Below are 21825 nucleotides of genomic sequence, written 5' to 3' on the forward strand. Positions count from 1 at the left end.
TCCCGAGGTGCATATTAAGACCTTTGAAATTCTGAACGTCTCTGGAAAAATTTCTGAGCAACCTGGTATCTTGACAGAATATTTGAGAGGCGTGATTTGAATTGTTGGACAAATCTAAATCTTCAAAATAATGCCTGATCGTTCATATTAATACCTTTTAAAAATTCTGAATAGCAATTTCGCCTTTTTGACATGTTGGTACTAATTTTGTTGCTTATGCATATGTGTGTGTGACAGCGCGGATCGGAGATTTTTGTTTGCCTGCGTACTTTTCGAAAATCTCGAATTTTCTCTAATACGTTGAAATCGGCGTATTAAAGTGAAATCCGAGATAAAATTGCGGTGCTTAGCAAAATCGAGGATAATTTGAGATTGACGTATTACAGATTGTACTCGAAAAAAATGCAACACTTTCTTTTGTGTATAACTTTTTATTGCATGGGTAAAAAATGATGAAATTTTGAGTAAAACTAGTTATGTTAATGTTTACATGTGCGGAATCTCGTCACAATAATCTGTCAAGTATATATCGAGATCACTTCCAAGCAAGAAGTGCTTCGACAAAACATTATGGGAGCGGTCGTGGAAAATCCAGGCCAGTCCTACATTTTGACCGTGTCCCGTGCGGTAAAATCGTTCAAGAAGAAACATACGACCCAGTGGTGAGCTGGCAGCGGAAGATTTTTTTTTTTTTTTTTTTTTTCTTTATTAGAGAGATTTTTAGCCTAAGGCTAGTTCATCTCTTAACCGGCAGCGGAAGAAAAGCGAAGACGATCAACCCCGTGAACGCAAGAAAGGCGAAGGAGTACTTCAAGCACAATCCGAACATTTCGATTCGGAACGTGGCCAAGAAGGTCAATCCATCCGTCTGGTTCGTCCAACATACTATGAAGCGGGCCGGACTTTATGCCTTCAATGTAAGGAAGGCGTCTAACCAAATCGATAATCAGAATACGGTGGCCACATGCCGCGCCAGGAAGCTGTACCGCGAGTGGTTGGTGCAGCCGAAATGCATCATAATGAACGACGAGACGTACATTAAACCGAACGCCAAGCAGATCCCCGGCCTGGATTTTTTCGTCGGCAAGTCCCGCCTGGATGTTCCGGAGAAGTTCCGGAAGACGAAGGTTGACAAATTTGCCAAGAAGTACTTGGTGTGGCACCATCAACGGCCAAATACATAAAGAAGAATGCCTCCAGAAGCGCCTGCTGTCCTTCCTCCGGTCCCACGAAGGTGACACTCTGTTTTGGCCGGATCTGGTATCGTGCCATTACGCGAAACCGGTGATGCAGTGGTACGAAGCCAACGATGTTGTTTTTGTGCCGAAGGAAGCAAATCCGCCAAACTCGCCAGAACTTTGGCCAATGGAAAAACTCTGGGCGATTATGAAGGGCAAGCTCCGGAAAACAGGGAAGGTCTTCAAAAACGACAAGGATTTGAAGAAAGAGTTGATGAAAGTGTGTAAGAAAGATGTTGCACAGGATTTGATGGGTAACATGGCAAAAAATAGCTAATATGTGTTTATTTATTCCCTGAGAGTTTCAATAATATACGACTTTAAAGGGCTGTTCTGGATATAATTTATGCAAAAATTGATAACAATTTGTGCGTCTTTTTTTTAAGGTAAGTCACAAACCATTTAAAGTTGTTGATGAGGTACTCAACAACAGTTGAAATCAAGTTCAACAAATTGGCAGCTCCCAATTAGTCGCCACCTTTACCCAATCTTCTATAAAATCGCTCACCACAGACAGACATCGGTAGACTCTGAGTGACTTTCCATCTCTCACTCTCACTGTTTGATGTTCGCTTTCAACTGGGGGAGGGAAGTAAGTATGTTGTCATCGATCCCTACCCGCTGGGTTGACGCATTATTTCAACCCCCCCGAGCAAGCTCTTGTCATCGTCCATCGTTAATGGTTTTTTGAAAATTGTCAAAATCCCAGGAAAGCCATGCTAAATATATAGTTCCGCTTGTCTTCGACTCGGAGAAAGGCTGAGTTTGCTCGTTCAATTAGCACAACCTTCGTTTTCGCTGGGTAGACACTCCCCTCCTCCCGCACACCCAAAGCAAGCCGCACCGCACCGAGACAGGTAAAAACGAAACCTCCGACCCATCGCTGGCTACTAAATCATTCCATTCATGCATCATACAGCGAAGCGCGATTGTACGAAGTGGTTTTCGTACGGAATAAAAAGTGACGACATAATTAGAAATTTCACAACAAAAACATAGAGACTATTCATTTGAGATCCTCGATCGGCAGCAACGAAGCGAGTGCACGACCACACAGTTGAACCACCCAACAACGGATGACGAGGACGGGTGAGTACGATCAACCCCCACTGACTCGCCGCCATAACAGAGGTGGGTTGGTTGTTGGGTGGTGTTGGTGGTGAGAGACTCACTTCTTCAGCCGCTGCTCGCTCGCGGAGGATCTCACCGGTAGAGCAGCTCACTGAAAAGTGCTGATGCTTTTGGATTTTTGTTGATTACACGCTGCTAAAAATACTTAGAATTTGTTGTGTGTCGTGCTGCTGCTGTTGCTGTTGCTTTTGCTTGTGTTGGTTTGTGTGTGCTTATATTTTTGCTTGTTTTTCCCTTTTGGGTTGTGTTTCAATCGCGCGCTTGGATGGTTGCTATTATAATAGCTATCACTTTATTATCAAGCATCACTACACTCTCTAGACACTACTGCAGGCTGGTGGAGCCAAATTGCCGGTTCTCCACTCTTGGGATTGGCTAAATACCTAAGCCATGAATTTGGTGGGAGCCGAGAGGCTTATGTTACACGCGCGTGTAGTGCACGATCCGAAGAGTTAGGGCTTGAGAAAAGGTATAAAATTGTTGAATCGACGCTGGTTGGGGGTTGAGGGCTGGTGGTGTGGGCTACGAGATGTGCAATGTTCGAAGCTTGATGAGTTGCAGTAATTGTTGATTGGAGACGTTTCCTTTTTTGCTTGATCAGTGTTTCGGTTCGAGGATACCAGATTGAATCGTTTGAAATCGTTGAAAAATATAAATCATGGATTAAAAGATCATGTTAGGTATACAATGTTAGCTGATCGTTTAACATATCACAAAAACTCGCATTTTTCTTATTTCTGTATGTCTGCAGACTGATCAAACTTTTCAAAGATGCTTCGTGTGTTTTGTATTTTCAAAATAGTAATGATGCCAAGGATTATCTTTGAATTGTCTAGAGAACTTCCTGTTGATTTCTTAGAAACTCACCTCAATATTCCTTAAGTATTGTGTGAAAATCATTTGCATTTATTTCGTGCATTCATTTACAATCATTTTCCTTTAACTTTTTTCTTCAACAGCATTCCGCAAAATGATGTATAGAACTTTTGTAGGTTTTATTATTAGTTACAACTTTTGTTACAAAGTCAAATCCGTATCTCTTATGCATGACGAATCAGAGCGAACAGAATCCACTACTGTTTTTCAGTGAATGTATTTTACATTCACTGAAAAACAGTGACAAGTTCTGCCCGCTTTAGTTCGTGATGCATAAGAGATACAGATTTGAGTTAAGAGCAAAAGTTGTAGCCAATAACAAAACCTACAAAAGCTCTATACATCATTTTGCGGAATGCTGTTGATGAAAAAAGTTAGAGGCAAATGAATGCAAATGAATGTATGAAATGAATGCAAATGATTTTCCATGCCTGGTCCTACGTCACCATTGCGTATAACCCCATAGGTCTCTTGTAGTTTTTTTTGTTCAAAGCTTTAATCTCAAGTTCATTTCAAGCCAGAATTTCTTGCTCCAATCTTTTGCTTTCCAAAATTCTGAACTGAAGTCTTGAAGAAATATTCAAAGACCATTACTAATATCTTCGTCTATCTGCAGATTTTTTGAATATTATCTGTATCTGTTAAGGGAGCCCTTTGGCTGGTTAATCTCTTTTAAGTTTAATAGGATTCCCTGTGAAAGACTTCAAATTACAGAGTTGGAAGGGGGGAGGGGATCCAGATGAGGATCTCTCGAAAAAACTAAGTGGTAAGGATTCCAAAGGGAGATCCCCCATAATGCAGAGTTTGATACACACAGTTTGGATTGCAGCACCAAATATGGCACAACTGCTGTCGTGAAAGCTGGCAAGGTTCCTCAACATGTTAGTAACTACGTTTTCCATTATCGTAATTCAGTTTCTGGTGTTGTTTTTGTGCGTTTTTATTCTAATCGAAATTATAATCGTCTTCCTGGTTACTGGCTAAGTTTAAGTAATGTGGTTGAGTTGGTTCAAATATCGCGATAAAATCCTTCGTCTTCAATGAAACATAGGAGTGCGGCTTCCATGGAGGGATCGTTTCCCAGGGTGTCTCGGATACTAGATGGCATTCCATATAGGTCTCGAATGCCCTGATAGCAGGGACAGTTGATCACTTGTGGTCCACCGTCATTGTGACTCCACAAGTGTCATCTTTCTTTCGGAAGGTGGGTGCTCTTCCCATGATATGTGTGACTCGTGTGTGGCCTGAACGCAAACGGGACAGGACACGTTGGTCCCAACTAGTTTGGAACGTCTGTCCAACTTGTTTTTTCCCCCTTAAGTTGCGGATAAATGTCTCTGGTTCTGGAAGCCCACTCACTAGCTTAACTTTCGCGAAGCATCGATTTAGTTCACTTTTTGGCGTCCGGACCGAGGACGCCCATGCGACTTCTATGGCGGGTGACAGCGAGGTGTCCGCTTCGACGCGTCCCCTGATGTCAAAGTGACCAGGGATCCAAAGAAAGATGGTATTCGACCCACGGATGATTTCAATTCTGAGAGAACACTGGCGGATTCAGTTAAGATAAGATACAAAGCGGTTTAACGGTAGGAGTGGTGACCGCGTGGTATATTTCTGCAGCTACAGCCGAAAAAACCGAACCGAAAGAAGGTACAGCTACCGGGTTTCGACACGGCAAACCCAATTATGCCAAAAGCTTTAGGACCATCAGTGTAGTAGTACAGGTGAGTTTTCCCCCGCTCCAAATAACCTGGCTATCGATGAGTCAATCCGGAGGTAAGGGGCGTCCTATTATCTGGCTCCATTCCAGTGTATCTCAGCCACCGGGTGGAGCTCCTCATGGGTTGGGTTCCTGCGGAAGATATTTCCCTCCTCGAGTAGAACGACCTCGTTAGTCCCAGTTGTTTTCTCCACGTAGCATATAATTTCCGCTACCTAGTATCTTAAAGGAAAGGTTCCCAGCCACTATTCTGACGGGTTGATCATAGATGGGTGTCAGCCTGGAGGATAACAAGTCGTTAGCAACACATGTGATCTCAACCCCATAAAATAACCTGCGACCGCTTTGGCCACCTTAAGCAGGGTTTCGCGGTTGTTGAGCTGGTGCGGCTTAGACATTGTCCGGAGTAGCTTCAACCGAGTGTGGCAGCTATTCCTTACGGCATTAAAATGTGGGACGCAACTCAGTTGTTGGTTCAGGATTACTCCAAGTATTGATATCCTTTTCCTGAAACTTATCGGTATACCATCGCATTTGATGGCTGTTCGTAGGCGACTGTGGGAGGATCGGCAGATGTGGGAAACCACACTTTTTCGGATGGAGAGCCCGAAGCCTACCTGGGTAGCCCATATTTGGGTTGCTGAACCGGCTGCCTGTAGCTTTCTTTGCACTGTTTTGTGAGTGTGGCCGATAGCCATCAACACTATGTCAATCGCGAGGACCTATATACCTTTAGAAAAGAGTGACAGGTATTACGGAACCCTGTGGTAACCCGGTTTCTTCCGCCCTTCAAAAAGTGGAGATTGTGACCTTTTAGACCCCATACAGCAAGTTGTTAAATAACACAAGGTGTACAACCGCGCTTGGCCTTGGCCTAATCCAAGGATGCAATACGGATGTGAAGCCTTTTGCCCATCGCATCTGCAAAGTATGTTCCGGTTCCAAGGCGTTGGCAATGACTAATGGGTCCCGTTTTGTTCTTGCAGTTCTCTCCACATTTCTGAGGCGGTTTGGTTGGAGTTAATCCCCTTGAGTATATCCTTCCAACTGTTCATTTAGGCAACCCTAATGGTTTGGTGGCAGTTCGGTAGTGTTCGGTGGCACGCTCTTTATCGGAGTGGGCCTAGGGCAGACGGTTTGCAACATGGAGAGCCTTTCTGCTTGCTTTGATTGGTGATTTTGTTTCGGCACACCACCAGTGGAGAGGTTTTCTGCAAGGGAGGGTTCGGACTGGTCTTCGGTATTGCGGTGCTCGCTGCCTCGAGGATGATCCAGTTCCTCCATACTTGTTGGTTGTTGTTCGTTGGATGCAGCTTGATGGAAAAGCTCCCACTTGGCTTGCTCGTTATGCTCAAAATGCTACGCAATTCTCAAAACTTCTACTAAGTATGCTGCATTTTCCGCTAAGTTCCACGTATGTAATTGCTTAAACTTGTACGTAATTCCCTGAAGTATTCCAACTCCATGAGGCTTAAGAAAAAAGCCCTGAAATTATATGGAGGACCCCGAACAATAATGAGGTTCCCTAGAACAGGGGGTCGACTAGGCCTGTAGGAATGTTAAAAAATAAATTTGTTTAGAAGGCTTAGACTTGAACTAATTAAATCCAGGGAAAAGTTCTTGGACTAGAATTTTGACGTAGGACCACGTTTTTAATTTCTATACTGGGTGTCACATTAAAAAAAAAATCAAAACTCAGACATGTAACGAAAAATCCCAAACACGGACGTAACTATAGAGCGCAAATTGAACACACGCATGCGCATGCTCACATGAGTGAGCTCATCACTCGGTTGACCGCCCATCATTTCACCAATGAATGAAAGGGAGGAGAAAAGCAGCGATAATAAAAACGCTTGCCAAATCGTTTTCTTCGTCATTTACTTTCGAGCAACGGACGGATAAGCGTCGGACACGACGTTAATTAGTTATTCTGCAAGTATAAAACAGACTGTAATTCAGTGGACGTGATCAGTTGCAATTCCATTAGCTGTGGGGACAGTCATTACAACTAATTTGAAAGACCCTGAAAGTGGACGCGGACATCAGAATGAGAAGCATTACCAACGGCAACGACATCCTTCGAACGTTACACAGCTGAGTTTGACTACAATGATCTCCTGCGTAATGCTGCTGCCAGGAAAGCCAACTGAGCACGCTGTCTCTGGAGATAAGTACACCAGTTTGTTCGCTTCAATCTAAAATGGCAGTTTCATTTGCGATGGAGATGGTCACCACAAATTTGGTAGGACCCCGAAGGACGCGGACATCGGAGGCTCTCTGAGTAGCTTCACCATCTTTCGGACGTTCCACTGCAGTCGTTCCGTTAGGCTGACTACAACATTGATCACCTGCAATATTTCAACCGCTGTACAATGGTGTAAGCACACCATCCCGAAAGTAGCAGCAAGCAAATCTCTTAGATCCCAAATGGCCTTTTTCAGGGCCACTATATTTCTACGCTATAAAATTTATTTTAAGATCTCTAGATGATGGGTAAAACAAGTTCACAAATTTGAAATATTTTTGAACCATGGAGAGAAACAACAACAAACAACCATCAATCAGTGCCAATAGCAGTATTCGGAAAATCAGGGTTCAGAGAATAAACTTGCGTAAATCATCCAGCTCTAAACCTTCCCGCAGACGTCAATTGGCAGCACGTTTATGCATTTCGTGTTAGTTCTCCATCAACTGAAGCAAATACAACAGCAATATCAACAAATAGCGCCAAAATAAAAGGAAATGGAAATCTAGGCAGCGATTAGAACCTATTCGATCCGTACCCTCCAGCTCCAACAACCCTTTCGATGGACACCAGGAAAAAACAACAAACGGTCCTTTTCAGTGCCATCATTTGAAAAACAAAAGGCCACGAATTCAAATACAGAAGGATTTAATATAGTAGATTTTCGAATACTTAAAAGAACAAAGAGCAATCACGTTTGTTCCGACCACTCCCGGCATTTGCGCTACATATTCCAGATGTAGGATGTAAAGTATTCATCACCTATTTCTCTTACAATTGGTCTCAAGCAAATCGATTAACTTACCCCATTCTAGTCCACATTCTAGTACTACATTATGTGTGTTTTGATTCGCTATCAAAGTTTGACAGATAAAATGAGGGGCTCTTGGATTTTCCCATGTTTCGAGGGTTGCATCGATTAGCTTGGGACCGAAGAGAGTACCAGAGCTGAGCCAAAAAGCTGAGCACGTTTCTTCGGGACCTTCTGGTCTATATGGTAAAACTATATCGCTATATTTTTTCCTCAAGCAATTTTCTTTAATTTCCCATAAGTTTTGGTAACAGAAGTGAACAGATGATTCTCATATGGTAATATCATCATTCAGAATTTAATGTCACAAACAAACTTTTAAAATAACAGGTATCAATAATCACTATTTTTTCATCAGCTACACGGTAGCCGTCCCAAACGATCAAAAGGACACCAAAAAAAAAAGCAAATAACGGTCCTTCTCAGAGTCACTATTCGAAAAATATTCCGGCGCTTTTCAGGGCCACCAATTAAAAAACGGAAAGAGTTAAGATAATAGATTATCGATCAATTAAAAGAACTAAAGGCTCAACATATTTGTTCCGTCCAGTAGCGGTCCTCCGTGAAGCTTCCGTTCGTGCCCCTAGGCACAGACCCGTCTATTATTTTTTTTATTCAAGACATGGACCATTTCTACAAGGTTCTGGGACGTGTTTAAGCTTCAATAATTCGTACTTAGAAAATTATTGAAGATAGTGAATTTATTTTTTTTTTAATTAAAATCCAAGTTCAAGCCAGGTGAGTTTTTAATCAAATCTAAAACTCAGCATCATTTGAGTTTTGATAATTTCCGGACTAACAAATATTTTTGATATTCTAAACCAGAAAGATTTGCAAGATTTCGTACTCATGCCATTTTCTAAAATTTTGAATTTCGATTTGTTTAAGACCGCAGTCATCAAACAAAAATCATGGCAGCAGATCATTTGAAATTTATCGGATTTTCTACTTGTAAACAGCTTAATTAGGATCTTAGAATGCGAAAAAAAAATCAGAGTAATTAAACTTTTAGATCAAGATCAAATCAAAATGTTCGATATCCTCAATTTTCCATTTTTTTTTATCTTGATCTTTGAAAAAAATATCATGATCCCAATGTTCTACACTAAGAACCATATTCAAGATTCAAAATTAAGATATTTATGTTGTGACTGTTCTTATCCTGAGGATTTAAAAAAAATACTTAAAACATTATAAATCGAGATCCCGAATTTGAAAAACTGGATTGGAATACTCCTCAGAATTTTCAAAAAATTCATTCTCGTCGAAATATTTTAGATAAAGTCACAAATGGAGGTTTTTTCTTCAAGTCCACCTTGAAAATTATCCAATAATTTTATTCTTGTATTTTAATCTATGATCGTGTAAAAGTTTCAAAACCCAACATCTGTATCTTCGATTCAGAACCTTAAAAATGTTGCTCAAGCTTGGGTTTTATTTTTATTTTTTCAAGGTACTGAATCTCAAAACAAATTCTAGCTTCTAGAGTTTTAGACTGTGGAAAAAATAAACCTCATATTTTTGTTCGACTTCCTCAGTCTTGAAGATTCATCTTAGTCCGAAATCTCAGCGTGATCTTAATAAGTTTAACTTAAAATTTTCTAAAATAATCGCAAAGTGTAATTTTTATTTGTCTACAATTCCGCCAAATTACCCAGTTACCCATTAGCGATCATGTGCTTCAAAAAACTGTATGATGCTGTAAGTCAACAAGATTTAAAATTTAAGACATTTTGAAAAGCATTCGAGATCTAAGACCCGAACAAAATTATTCATTGGTAGGACTTGGATAATTTGTAGGGCTGTCCGTAAACCACCCTACTACCCCTTTTCGTAGACAGTTGTTAATACAAAACACTTACCACCCACTCCCCTCTAAGCTGTTAATGGACATTGCGGAAAATTAGTGAAATTTTCTAAATCTAGAGAAAAATAAATAAGAAAGGGAGGTATTTGCCCCTCCCTGATACCTCGGAGTGCCGCATCCAACTCACCACTGTTCAGAATTTGAGGAATCTGACCACGATTTTGAAATTTGCATTATAGAAGAATTAAATTAAAAGATGCATTAAGGGGAAGCTTACCGGCCCGAAAATAAAAAAATAATTTCGATAAATTTTATTTTTCTAAAAATATTGGAAAAAAATATAAAAAATCCAAGAAAATCAGTTTCTTCCCTAGATTTTTTTCAAAAATTACATGTAAAAATATTTTTTCTATCTCATCATGAAAAAAAATTGGACTCTCAGCAAAACCGAAAAATCGATGTTTTGTGGTTTTTTGAGTCCAACTTTATGCCATAATAACTCATACAAAATGTTTTTGCACGTGAATTTTCTTTGAAAAATTAGACAAAATGTGATTTTTTTAGATTTTTGATATCTTTTTCCAATATTTTTAGAAAATTCAAAACGTAATTATTTTTTTCGGAGCGGTGAGCTTTCCCTTAAAGAAAGGGTTACTTATCACCGTATTAATTTCGTTTAAAATTATCATCTCGAAAAGGATAAACTGACAACAAAGCTCACTAAAAATCATTACCATTAAACACAGCACTTGCCTGCCAACCCTATCGCCATTATGTTTCCCATCCGAGAAATTCGCCCACCCTGTGCCGGTAGTGGTGTCTTTGCTCACCATTCCTTCACTGTTGATTTCTCTCAGTGAGTTCATCGGGTTCCGTGCTCGCTCGCCACTCTCCGATTCGCACTCAATGAGTGTTGTTCCCATTCACACCACAGCCAACAAAGCGGTTCGTTCGTACCTTCACATCGAACTGAGCTCCGCACTCCCGTTCAGTTTGAGTCCGTACGTCATGTGAATCGGTTGCGATCCGCCAGAGTCATTGGTGCGCTCCGCGTTACTCCGACCCACACCGTGTGGTTGTTTCACTCCCCCCTCCCCCAACCCAAAAGCACACCGTCGTCTTCGGCAGAGTGCCGTGCGCCGTAGGTATTCCGTTCCTGCGGGGGAACGTCGTAGGTGAACGTTTCCGAAACAGTAAGACGACACTCCGGTTTCGGTGTTGGATCAGAAATTCGTCAGTGAACAGAAAAATCGTTGGGGACTGTGATTTTGCAAAAGTAGTGATTGGAAGTGATTTTTCTCTGTTGATTGCGAAATTTTCCGCTTGACCAAACTGAATCCGAATAGCGAAAAGCGAACGCAGAAAACACGGCGGAAAACGGCAGTAGTTTTCGGGCAGCAGTCAGTCGGTCGATCGGTCGGTAGTAGTATTAGCTGGCTGGTAGTAGTGACTGTGGATGTAGAAGGGAAGCGAAAAATATTTCAAAACTTGTTCTTGCGGCCAGCACCAGTCAAGTCAGCAGTTGTGTTGTTGTTGTTGTCGTTGCTGCTATTGTTGTTGTTTTTGTTGTTCTCGTAGTTGTTGTTATTGTAGAGAAGTAGCTGGTAGAGCTCGCGCGCGTCACGAAGACCCTCGGAAGAGAAGGCAAAAGGAAAACGAGTATCTCGGACGACGACGACGACGACGTAACAGCTAACCAAGCCAGACCAACCAGACTTCACGACACAGCGCAGACCTGTATCGTGGTGGAAGTGGCCTCTCTGCTGTGAGAAGGTATGAGATTATGTGGCAGAAACAGCAGCAGGAAAGACCACGAAAACGACGACATATGCAGCAATCGCCCGTCGCAACTGCCGGAATAAGCTCTGAAGGATTGTGCAATGTGGATGAAGAGCTAATGATTAAATGCAACTTGTTCCGTAGGAAAGGCCTCAAGAATGTACCGCTGCTGTAGTGGAATGCGGTGAAGAGGAAGAAACATCAAAAGGAAGAGATAAACACAACAAGAGAGGTACAAACAGAAGGGAAAAAAAGGTGTTCTTAATTACCTGTTAAAACGGTTATAAATTATCAAATGATGTTGGAAAAAGTGATAAGCGGATGCTTTATTTATTCAAGTACTAAACATGTTATGAAAAATGGATAAATTTTAATCAAGCGACCATCTGGTGCCAGATAGAAGAATTTCCGAAGCAAGTAAATCTACCAAAGTCAATCTTGCGAAGATAAGATTCAAGTGTGCAATTTCCAGGGATAAGAAAAGAACAGGCAAATCAAGAAGATCCGTAAAGTAAGGGAAACCAATTCTACAACGTCACCCATTATCAAGCAAGTGAATTGTGGTTTCCCGATAAGCCTTTGGTCAGCTGAAAGAAGAAAGTACACCCAAATCTGAAATTGTTACTTTAACACACACAAAGAGTTGAGCAGAACAAAGCTTGTTGGTAGTGAGTACAGAGGGAGAAAGATAATAATTGTTGTCATTAAGGTTATTTTCCTAGGCATAAGAAATTTACACAACCTTCAGCATCGCACAAGCAAAAGTGGTGAATGATTATTCATGGTGATGATGCATTAGTGGTGCTGTATGCAAAAGAAGAAAAAAATTAGCCCCCGACACAGAAAAATAGCCATCGGAAAAGTGTGCTAAGTGATTTTTTTTTTTCGGAGCAAAGAGAAAACCGATCAAAGCAGGCCAGCCGACAAACGGCGAAGAAAGAGCAAAGAGTCAGCGGAGGCAGAGTGGGAATAATTTGATTTCGATGAATGGGTGAAAAGAGAGGAAAATTTTGAGTGAATATCGACCCGAAAGCAGAAGAAATGCGAAGCAAAGTGAATCAAGCAAGCAAGAAATAGGGAAATCTGTGCTTTGAGTAAAGAGGAAGCAAATCGAAACTAGAAGAAGAGTCCTTGCTGGCGAAGGAGGAGAAGTGAGAATACTGCTTCAACAACAACAACAAATAAATAAATAAATAAAGGAAGGAAGGAAGCCAAAAGATTCCATTGCCAAGGGCCGGTTGTGTGTTTGTTGATTATTAGTTTTTCGGCTGTGTTTAGTGATTCTAGTGGTGGTAATTGCGTGTGCCTATATGTGTCTCTCAGTGTGGGTTTGCGTGCCGTCATTCTGTGTCCTGTGAATGCACACGGCCAGTGCTCGTGATTTTCGGTGCTCGATATTATTCCATAGTGCTGTGTGCTTACGGTTCTAAATAATAACAAAGCGACGGTGAAGCAGACGACAAAGTTTTGATAGAATACAGATACCGTGGGCATCGTCATCGATCTGGATGATATTTTTTCGGCTGAAAAGTGTTTGAACAGTGCCTCAAAATTTGGGATTACTCTTTGGAATCGGTTAGTATTGGACGGTTTTGTCGGATTATGTTTACGTTAAGGAACGAAGGATTGATGGTGACAACCGAAATATGTGTTGCTTGTTTTGATTTTGGCGTTTGTTTGTCAACAGTTTCTTGATTTCAGAAGATTTATGTTTATTGTTGAATGAACTTTGGAGGATGTTGTTTCAGTGCATTTACCAGTGAAACCGTGACTACAAAATGTTACATTTTAACCGCTGTTAGACTGTTAATTTTCCATCGAGAACGGATTGGCTTGGAACTGGCATAAAACAAGCAGCATTTTTTAGGGAATTAATCATTTTATCAAGCTTCTGCATTCATTTTCCATCAGATGTCACTGCTGTTATTGGCGGTGACATCTATCGGAAACGACACATAATCTGTTTTCCGTTAATTGTTCACAGAGGACAGTGCAGTGCAAAACATGTCTGGTACCTCTATATATGCATTTAGATTAACATCGGAAGTCCCTCCTTTTTTTACACATTTTGCACCTACTCACCCCTCACAGGATTTCCTGCCGAATTTTATGAATGGGGCGGGGCAGAAAGTATATTTTGTGCAGAATATGTAAAAAAGGAGGGAGAGGTACCAGACATGTTTTGCAGTATCAGGTACTCTATTTTGTAATCTGTGAAAGGGAAATCCCAAATAGAGTGTCATCAAAATACATGGCATGTTGAGAAACTAGTGACAGCTAACCTTCTCTCAAATTTGAATTTTTTGGCTCTCTGGGGACTGGTAGTAAAGCAGGTAAAACTGTATGGGGAAAAATCATTTTTATTTAATTGTAGCTTGTTTAACAATAATTTCCGGGAAAAAACTGAACGACAAAGCCCCTGACTAATTTCTTCAGGTTGTCGTTCATTTTTCTTTACCTGCACTGAAAGCGAATTATTCCCACTTCTCTCAATTTATATATGGAGATTTTTATCACTTCTCACCAGCGGAACAGCGCCATCTCTGTGAAAAATGGATTATGCTTGAATATTTAAAGGCTAGAAAATGGTTTGCATGGATTAAAAAAGAGAAGTCATGCGCTTCTAATATCCACTCGTAAGTTATGTCTGCAGCAGATACCATAAGTGCGAAATGCGTCAACTTTCTTGCTTTGTTTTATGGTCACTTTAACTATCTATTTATCTATCTTCTATATATATATATAAATGAATTTATGTCTGTATGTATGTCTGTCTGACCCTTATAGACTCGGAAACTACTGAACCGATCTTCGAGAAAATTTGTATGCAGGGGATTGTTCGAGACCCCTCCCCCCTATGAAATTTCTGCATTACTCGAGAACTAATCAAGCAAATGAAACCAAATTTGGCATATGGATGCCATAGGGGGTATCCCCTTAGATTTGCGGGGGGGGGGGCTACGAACAATATAGCATGCTTTTTTTAATCGGTGCATAAGCTCAAGCTAACATTGAATTCCGAGCAAGGCCGGGCACACTCAGCTAGTGGATAATAAAAAAGCAAAAATTGGTTGGAGGAATTTCTTGTCAAAATTTTCCATTCGCGAGATATTCGCGATCAATCATATAACATTGAGATTTTATTGCTTTTTCTAGCGTCCTGGAAAAAACCTTACCTAATTTATGTTAATTGGCAAGGTCATGTGGAATTCGGTCATTGCGAGAATTTTTATGTACCACTTCAATACTGTTACGCATTTGACCACAAACGTTTAATTGCTGGGTGCAATATCAAAGAGCTTTAGGGGTGATATGACTGGCAGAAAGATGAGCAAACGTTTTATGAAAATTAACTCTTAAACAACAATAATTTATGGTGGTCCTGAAAAGAACCGTTTTGTCGTGATGGTAATGCTGAGCTATTAGGAGGTTCAACACGGATGAGGCTGGCGAGCTGTATGTTGTTTGTAACTAGGGTGACGCGCTTGACATAGATGGCCTACAGCGGCTCACGACGAGCAACTGAATCCGATCAGTAGCGGTGCGGCTTTTTCCTCCTTCTTCGGTGAATCGAGGGCTCTGGAGGGCTGCCTTGATAGCTAGGCGAAAGCACTGCTGCTGCTGATGATGACCGAACATCACCTCTCACCACATGCGGTGATTGAATAAACATCGTTCGGTTAGACCGGATGAAATTCGATTTTGAAATCTGTGCTAGGGAAAGCGCTTTTCGCAGGCAATCGGTGATAATTTTATTTATCATAGCAACAGTTGCACATTCGTGCAATTTGCAATAGTGACCTTTGGAAATTTGATAAAGTCTTAATTTTAACAGATTCGTAGAAAAATGTCCCATCGAGTGGCGTATTAAGAATTAAAATCCATCATCTCTGGATCAAAATCAACCACTTTCATACCGTGGTTTTTGAAATTGCACCCCCAATGTTGCCTTAAAAATACATGGTATGTTAGATTTTAACTTATGGAAACTGACATCCGATTGATGACCTTGAAAAATGTCCAGAAAATACTGTTTATGGTGGTAGCAACCTTTCATTGTATGCTGGAGAACAATGTTCAACGCAACGCGCCGAAAGCACTGGTGCTGCTGCTACTGATGACGACCGAATGGACACCACCGCACACGGTGATTGAATAAGCACTGTTCGGCGAGACCGGATGGAATTCTATTTTGACATCTGTGGTAGGGAAAGCGCTTTTTGCAGGCAATCGGTGATAATTTTGATTACCATTGCAACAGTTGGACATTTGTGTAATTTTGATAAAGTGTTCATTTTAGCAGATTAGTAGAAAAATTTCCAATCGATTGGCTTGTTTAGATTTACAATCCATTAGCTATTGACAGTGTTATAAGTGGTCAAAACATAGTGTTCATTCACATTTGAAGTCTTAAGCATATAAAATATAACGTGTACATTAGGGTGTTTCATTTTGAAAAAAGTGATGAATTTTTGATAGGCCACCCTCCAGTTCGATTCATAGCCCCAAAATATGAACCTGTGCAAAAAATGGTAAAGATTGATGAAGGTTTAGAGGTCGCGCCAATGATTTGGATTTTGTATGGAGATTTTGGTGAATTAGTATGGGAAATTATTGATTTTCGTTTACATTGCTCTAACTTTGGTTGTAGTTGTCCAAACGTTGAAAAAAAAAAATATGTGGTTGTCATGACAATGATCAACAAGCCTGTTGTTGTTGCGATGAAATTGGCGTTGTTGCCTTGTACATATTCATCTGTCAATTTACCCTATTTTGCCATTTTTTCACATTTTTATAATTCTTGATACGCTGCAAAACTGAGCGTAGCAACTGTAGGCTTTTTGTTTATTGCCATAGCAATAACATACTAAATTTTTTCGACATTTGGACAAGTAGAAGCAAAGTTATAGCGATATAAGCGATTTTTTAAATTCTTCCATAGTAATTCCCATACAAATTTCAAATCATTGGCGCGACCTCTAAACCTTCATCAATCTTTACCAATTTTTGCACAGGTTCATATTTTGGGGCTATGAATCGAACTGGAGGGTGGCCCATCAGAAATTCATCACTTTTTTCAGAATGAAGCACCCTAGTGTACATCTATAACTCACTCACTACTCTGGTCATCACTCTTCCGGGACCGGATTGGCTTCGCCATGGCCTAGGAAGTTTCGAATGATGGCGCAGGTGCTGATTTATCACCGACTTCTGGATAGTTGGTAATTCCTTCTCCATCTTCAGCACCTTCAGGGCTTTCATCAGCTTCTTCGGCACGTTTCCGGTTTCCGAGAGTACTATGGGAACAATATTCGAAACCTCCTCCAATCCCCAAAACTCCTTCAAGTCAGACCGTGTGACATTGTGTTTCTTCCAGGTTAGTTGTAAACTATAACGCCTGAGCGGTTGTGGTTGATGAAGAGATCACTCAATGTCGCATTTATGGTCATTGTAGACAGCTTTAGTCCGGCAGTTAGAAAGTGATAGCTCTATTGTAGATCCAGCAACCCATTTCAGAATGTCTGGAGAGGCACGCCCATTCCGAGGTTCCTTTACTTACAATAAGCCCCGCATGTACGTATTACCTCTATCAATTGGATATTAGTATTACACTCACACTTCCAATTTCAAAATGTTCTGTTGAATCCTGGCACGTATTTAGTTTTTTTTTTAATTTTAAAAGTATTTGGGCTGGTCTCACCATGTTAATTTGATCCTCCAATTCATGGGTTCCGTAGTTTTCTCTACGTTTTGCATCTCATTTCGTGATTTACCTTTGTCGTAATAGTTACTTCATTACTAGTTACTCCATTCATGAACACAAATTGTCTTGCATTGCCACGATCATGTAGGAGAAGGTTCACGTCTAGTGCTTTCCCCAGGAACCTTTCGCGGCCACCAGCTACCACCCGTCCAGTCTTGGGCGTATCCAGTTCATATTGCTCGCAATCTCCGACACCGGCAAGAGACCAGCAGCCGAGCACTTGTGCAAGCGGAAAACTTACTGATTGACGGCAACGTCAGCCACCGAATCACCACCAAAACTCGCGACGGACACGTTATCAGCACGTTCCCGGGCTAATTCACCAACCGGACCGGGTTCAAACTCGCCAATAGTGACGAATCTCTCAATAGAACAGACACGTCGAAAATGTGGCATCCGAACTTGGAGAACCGGGCTCCCGGGAGGCAATGCAAACTGACACCGAACAATGAAACTGATGCTGCGTCGTAGATTTTGGAGGTTAGATTCAAGGCAAACACAGGCAAAACACGATAATCACTGAATGAAAAATTAACAAATTAAAAGCAAAAAATGTTTAATTCGCTGACAAAAAATACGCAGCAAAAGAAAAACACGTCAGTTTTCAAGCGCGGCCTACTGCGATCATTCATCAGTTCTGCTTCATTTCACTGCTCCAGAAACTGAAGGTCAACCGGGGAATGAGAGATACTTGTACGATTCGCCTCGAACCATGTCCCCAATCATCTCATCTTCGGTAAAGTCGGTAAAGGCGCAGCTATAAATCAAGACCATGCTGGAGGCTGCTGGGTTCGATTCCCGGTCCAGTCTAGGAATGTTTTTCTCGACTTCCCTGTCCACACAATTATATTAATGCAAAAATGATATACAGGGATCGAAAGCTCTCAATCTCAATTAATAACTGTGAAAGTGCATCTAGAACACTAAGTTGAGAGCACGCAATAAGCTAATATGCGATAAGCAATAAGCTTGAAATGCGAATTTTCTTTAAGCTCGCAATTCTTTACTAACCAGGGAAAGACGAAAGAAGCTTTCCTGGATGAAGTTCGAGGAAAGTTCTAAGAAAAGTTGGAAAAACATCCGGGAAACTTCCAAGACACCAATTAAGAAACTTGACGAAAATTTAAATAAACTATCGGAAAAAAATCGAATGTCACATCCAAAGGAAGCCAGAATATTTTGGAAATCGGAAGTAAATTTCCAGAAGTAGCCATTTCCAGGGAAAGCCTTCCAATAACTAGAAGTCGAACAAAAAAAAACTTTTGGCTTACGGTCAAACTTCCAGAAGAAGACGAAATAAATTTCTGGAAGAATTAATTGAACTTCCTGGAGAAGACGAAAGAAACTTCCTGTAGACGCTGGCAGAAACTTCCTAAGGTAGATTGGAAGAAACATCTGAAGAAAGTCGGAAGCTAGAGCGCTTACGGAACAGTTGAAAGAAACAAGGACATAATTCCGGAAGAAAGAGATTCTTGGGAGATGTTCTAATGATCTAAAAAATTTCCCTGATATTCAAAATTCAATTCAATTTCGCTGAAGTTTCCGGAACATTCCTGAAATGCACTAAGGAATATTCCATAATTCCTCGAAATTCCGTAAAGTTCTTGAAACTCTACTGAAATTAGGAGCTGCTTTGGAGTTCTCTGGTCATCCTCGAAGCGCTCAAAACTTCCCTGATTATGATAAGACTACCAGAATATCTCTAATCATCTTTGAAAGTCTCTGGACTTTCTTGAAGCTTACGAAATCTCTTAAGTGCTCTCACAATTTTCTTGAATTTATTGTAACATCAGCATTGGAGATCTCTGATCTTCCCGATTTTATTTTTATTTTTAATAGTTCTCGACAGTGCCATTAAAAAGCATAGAACCTTCCATAAAATGTTCTCACAATGATCTAATGTTCATGTAACTTTCCTTACGTTTTTTAAATTTGCATGGGTCCCTCAGGACATTGCTAAAGTTTTCGGAAATCGCCTGAGCTTCTCAGAACTCCTTATACTTTCAGCAATTTCCGGGTTTTCGAATTTTAACAGAAGTTAATGAAACTGTCTTTAATTTATTGGAACTTACACAAAAGTCTGGACTTTTCTGAAGATTCAGAACTTCTTAAATGTTCCTGCATATTGGAAAAAGTATGCGATCTAGAAAATTTCTGCGTCAAATTAAGGATACTTTCTTCTTAAAGTTTAAGATCACCTACTATTTTGATTTGGTTTTTCGGTTCTGAAACATAACCAGAATATGTCCACGATGTGCGCGGCCAGCATCACAAAATTTTCCAAACTTTTTCATCTCATCATGTGACACATCAAATCACATTACAATTCTAGGACCAAATTGATCATAGCTTAACATGTTTCGGATGCCCTAGGGGGAGTGGTCAGTGTCCGACTTGGGCTGAAATTCATCATATGAGACCTAAAATGTCATGAAAATTAAAAACTAAGGTCGTTGGTGGTAATATTGAGTCTCCTGGACCGAATTGGCCACACCCAGATATAATCAATGTAAAAATACACTGGTTGCTTAGATATTCCATTTTCATGTTCGTTTCACTCCCCCGCCATCCCTTTCCAACGAAAGAGATTGATAAAGAGAGATTATCAAACCGATTTGTACCTTCTTAAAAAGTTGTTCTTAGTCGCTTTCTACTCTCTATATACGATTTTCACACTGCCGTACTTTAACGGAACTATCAACTTTATTCTTTCATCTCCTCATCTATCGTATAAAAATTACCACTTTAGTCTGTTATTTGAAATTAGCATCTTCAACTATATAACAAATAAAATTTTGCTGAGATATTAGCTAACAAACACATATTTTGAAGATATATCAGCAAAAGTAAATGCCGAGGTAATCGACTGTTGCAGATTTTCCCGAAATAGATTAAGTGTGTAGCACAAAATTTATTTTTAATATTTTTGCAAAAATCTTCGGCAAGACCGCATTTATATCGTCTTGTTAAAAATGGTATTAATTTGGTGTGCAGTTTAATTTATTATGTCACAGGCAGACGCGTTCGGTGGATCATTCTGTAAATTTTTGGGATAACTTGGGAACGCTAAAAAAGTTTGAAAACCTCCAAAATAATATATGGAGGCTCTATCGTGGGAGTGTATCGATCTGATATTACATTGTTGGTAATATACCAAGAATAACTTTAGAACTACGGACAGTAGAAGTGGGACCGAACACTCACGATTTAATAAAGGTTATAAGAGTAATATTTTCAGGATAGGATCAGCTTGGCAATGGGTTATCGTTGTCTTATCAGATTTTAAAACAATAGCAAATTTAGCATTTGATTTAATTCGGGTTTCCGAGTAACCCTCATATTTTACCAATGACACATAGCAAGCGCAATGTTTCACATTTCGGAAACTACTTTCGGCGGAGAAATAGGTTGACATATATTAATCGATATCGACTATCCGCCACCATAGCTAAACGCCAACCAAATGCACTGGCAACCCTGTTGCGCTTCACTGTGGCCGATGATCACCAAGATTATTATCATCGGGTCGCTGCTCTACTCTGCCGGTTTAAAATCACTCACTGTATTTATTTTCCTGACTAAATTGCTGTTTAACACGAAGACTGTGCTTTACGTGTGTATGCGTGTGTGTGAGCCTGAGTAATCGCCATCAGACGCGACTCACGTGTCGGCTGCCAAATGTGTGTTGGGAAGGTCTCTTTATGTAGACACACAACTTTGCCATTGGATCTCTGCGGAATCCGTTCCTGTCTCAAGCTGAATCGAATTGATCATCGCACATCTAGCAGCCAGCACCAGCAGGCAGCGAATACATGATCATAAGGGAAACGCGATAGACATTTTCTAATTCTAATTCTTCCGAACTGCGAAAGATGATCATGATCGTCGTCGTCGTCGTTGGAAGATTGGAGGTTGCAATCGAGAAGCGGTTCAGACTTTTTTGCCCATTTCTGATTTTGCTTTATTCGTTGCACGCTACCAGATTTATCTGCGATTCTGATGTTTTCTGCTACTCTACTTGGTGGTCTGCTGCCGCAGAAATACGAATACAATCTTCGATTGCATGTATGCAGAGCCGTGTCCGACTAAACGATCGTATGAAAATTGAGACACTGATGCGCCGTCAATCAGAGACGTTGATAGCCGTGATCTCCGCGTGAAGCTTATGCACTCGACGACGTTGAATCGACTCGGATTCTGCCGAGTGTCACGTTCTAGCTAGATGGATTTCTGATGAAAGTGGTGCCTCGGTGATCCACTGACTGACTGACTGACTGATTGGTGACTAAATATAGCCGCGTTTGGAATGTGCTGAACCCCTACTCTCTCTCTAGTAGGAACAGTGTTTCATGCTGATGGCTCAGATCCAAAGTCTATGCCCATCATAAATACAATACTCCACACTAACTGGCTGTTATCTCCAGAAGAGAGCTGAACGTTTTGCGCGTTTC

At 40.7% G+C, this 21825-nt stretch overlaps 1 long non-coding RNA gene across 2 annotated transcripts in view; it reads left to right on the top strand.

Moving 5' to 3' along the window:
* Nucleotides 1-21825, top strand: part of LOC135711939 (uncharacterized) — a 214519-nt gene that overhangs the window by 142104 nt on the left and 50590 nt on the right. Inside the window, exon 1 of one of the 2 annotated variants that reach the window (XR_010518512.1) lies at nt 10778-13185. The exons of the other annotated variant lie outside the window; for it this stretch is intronic. This is a non-coding gene — a long non-coding RNA (uncharacterized LOC135711939). Of the gene's footprint in view, nt 1-10777; nt 13186-21825 lie in introns of those variants that run through there. 2 annotated transcript variants of the gene reach the window in all.

The sequence above is a fragment of the Ochlerotatus camptorhynchus genome, unplaced genomic scaffold (genome assembly GCF_037179485.1).
Source record: "Ochlerotatus camptorhynchus isolate MF236.1 unplaced genomic scaffold, CSIRO-AGI_Acam_v1.1 ptg000445l, whole genome shotgun sequence".
Classification (NCBI taxonomy): Eukaryota; Metazoa; Arthropoda; class Insecta; order Diptera; family Culicidae; genus Ochlerotatus; species Ochlerotatus camptorhynchus.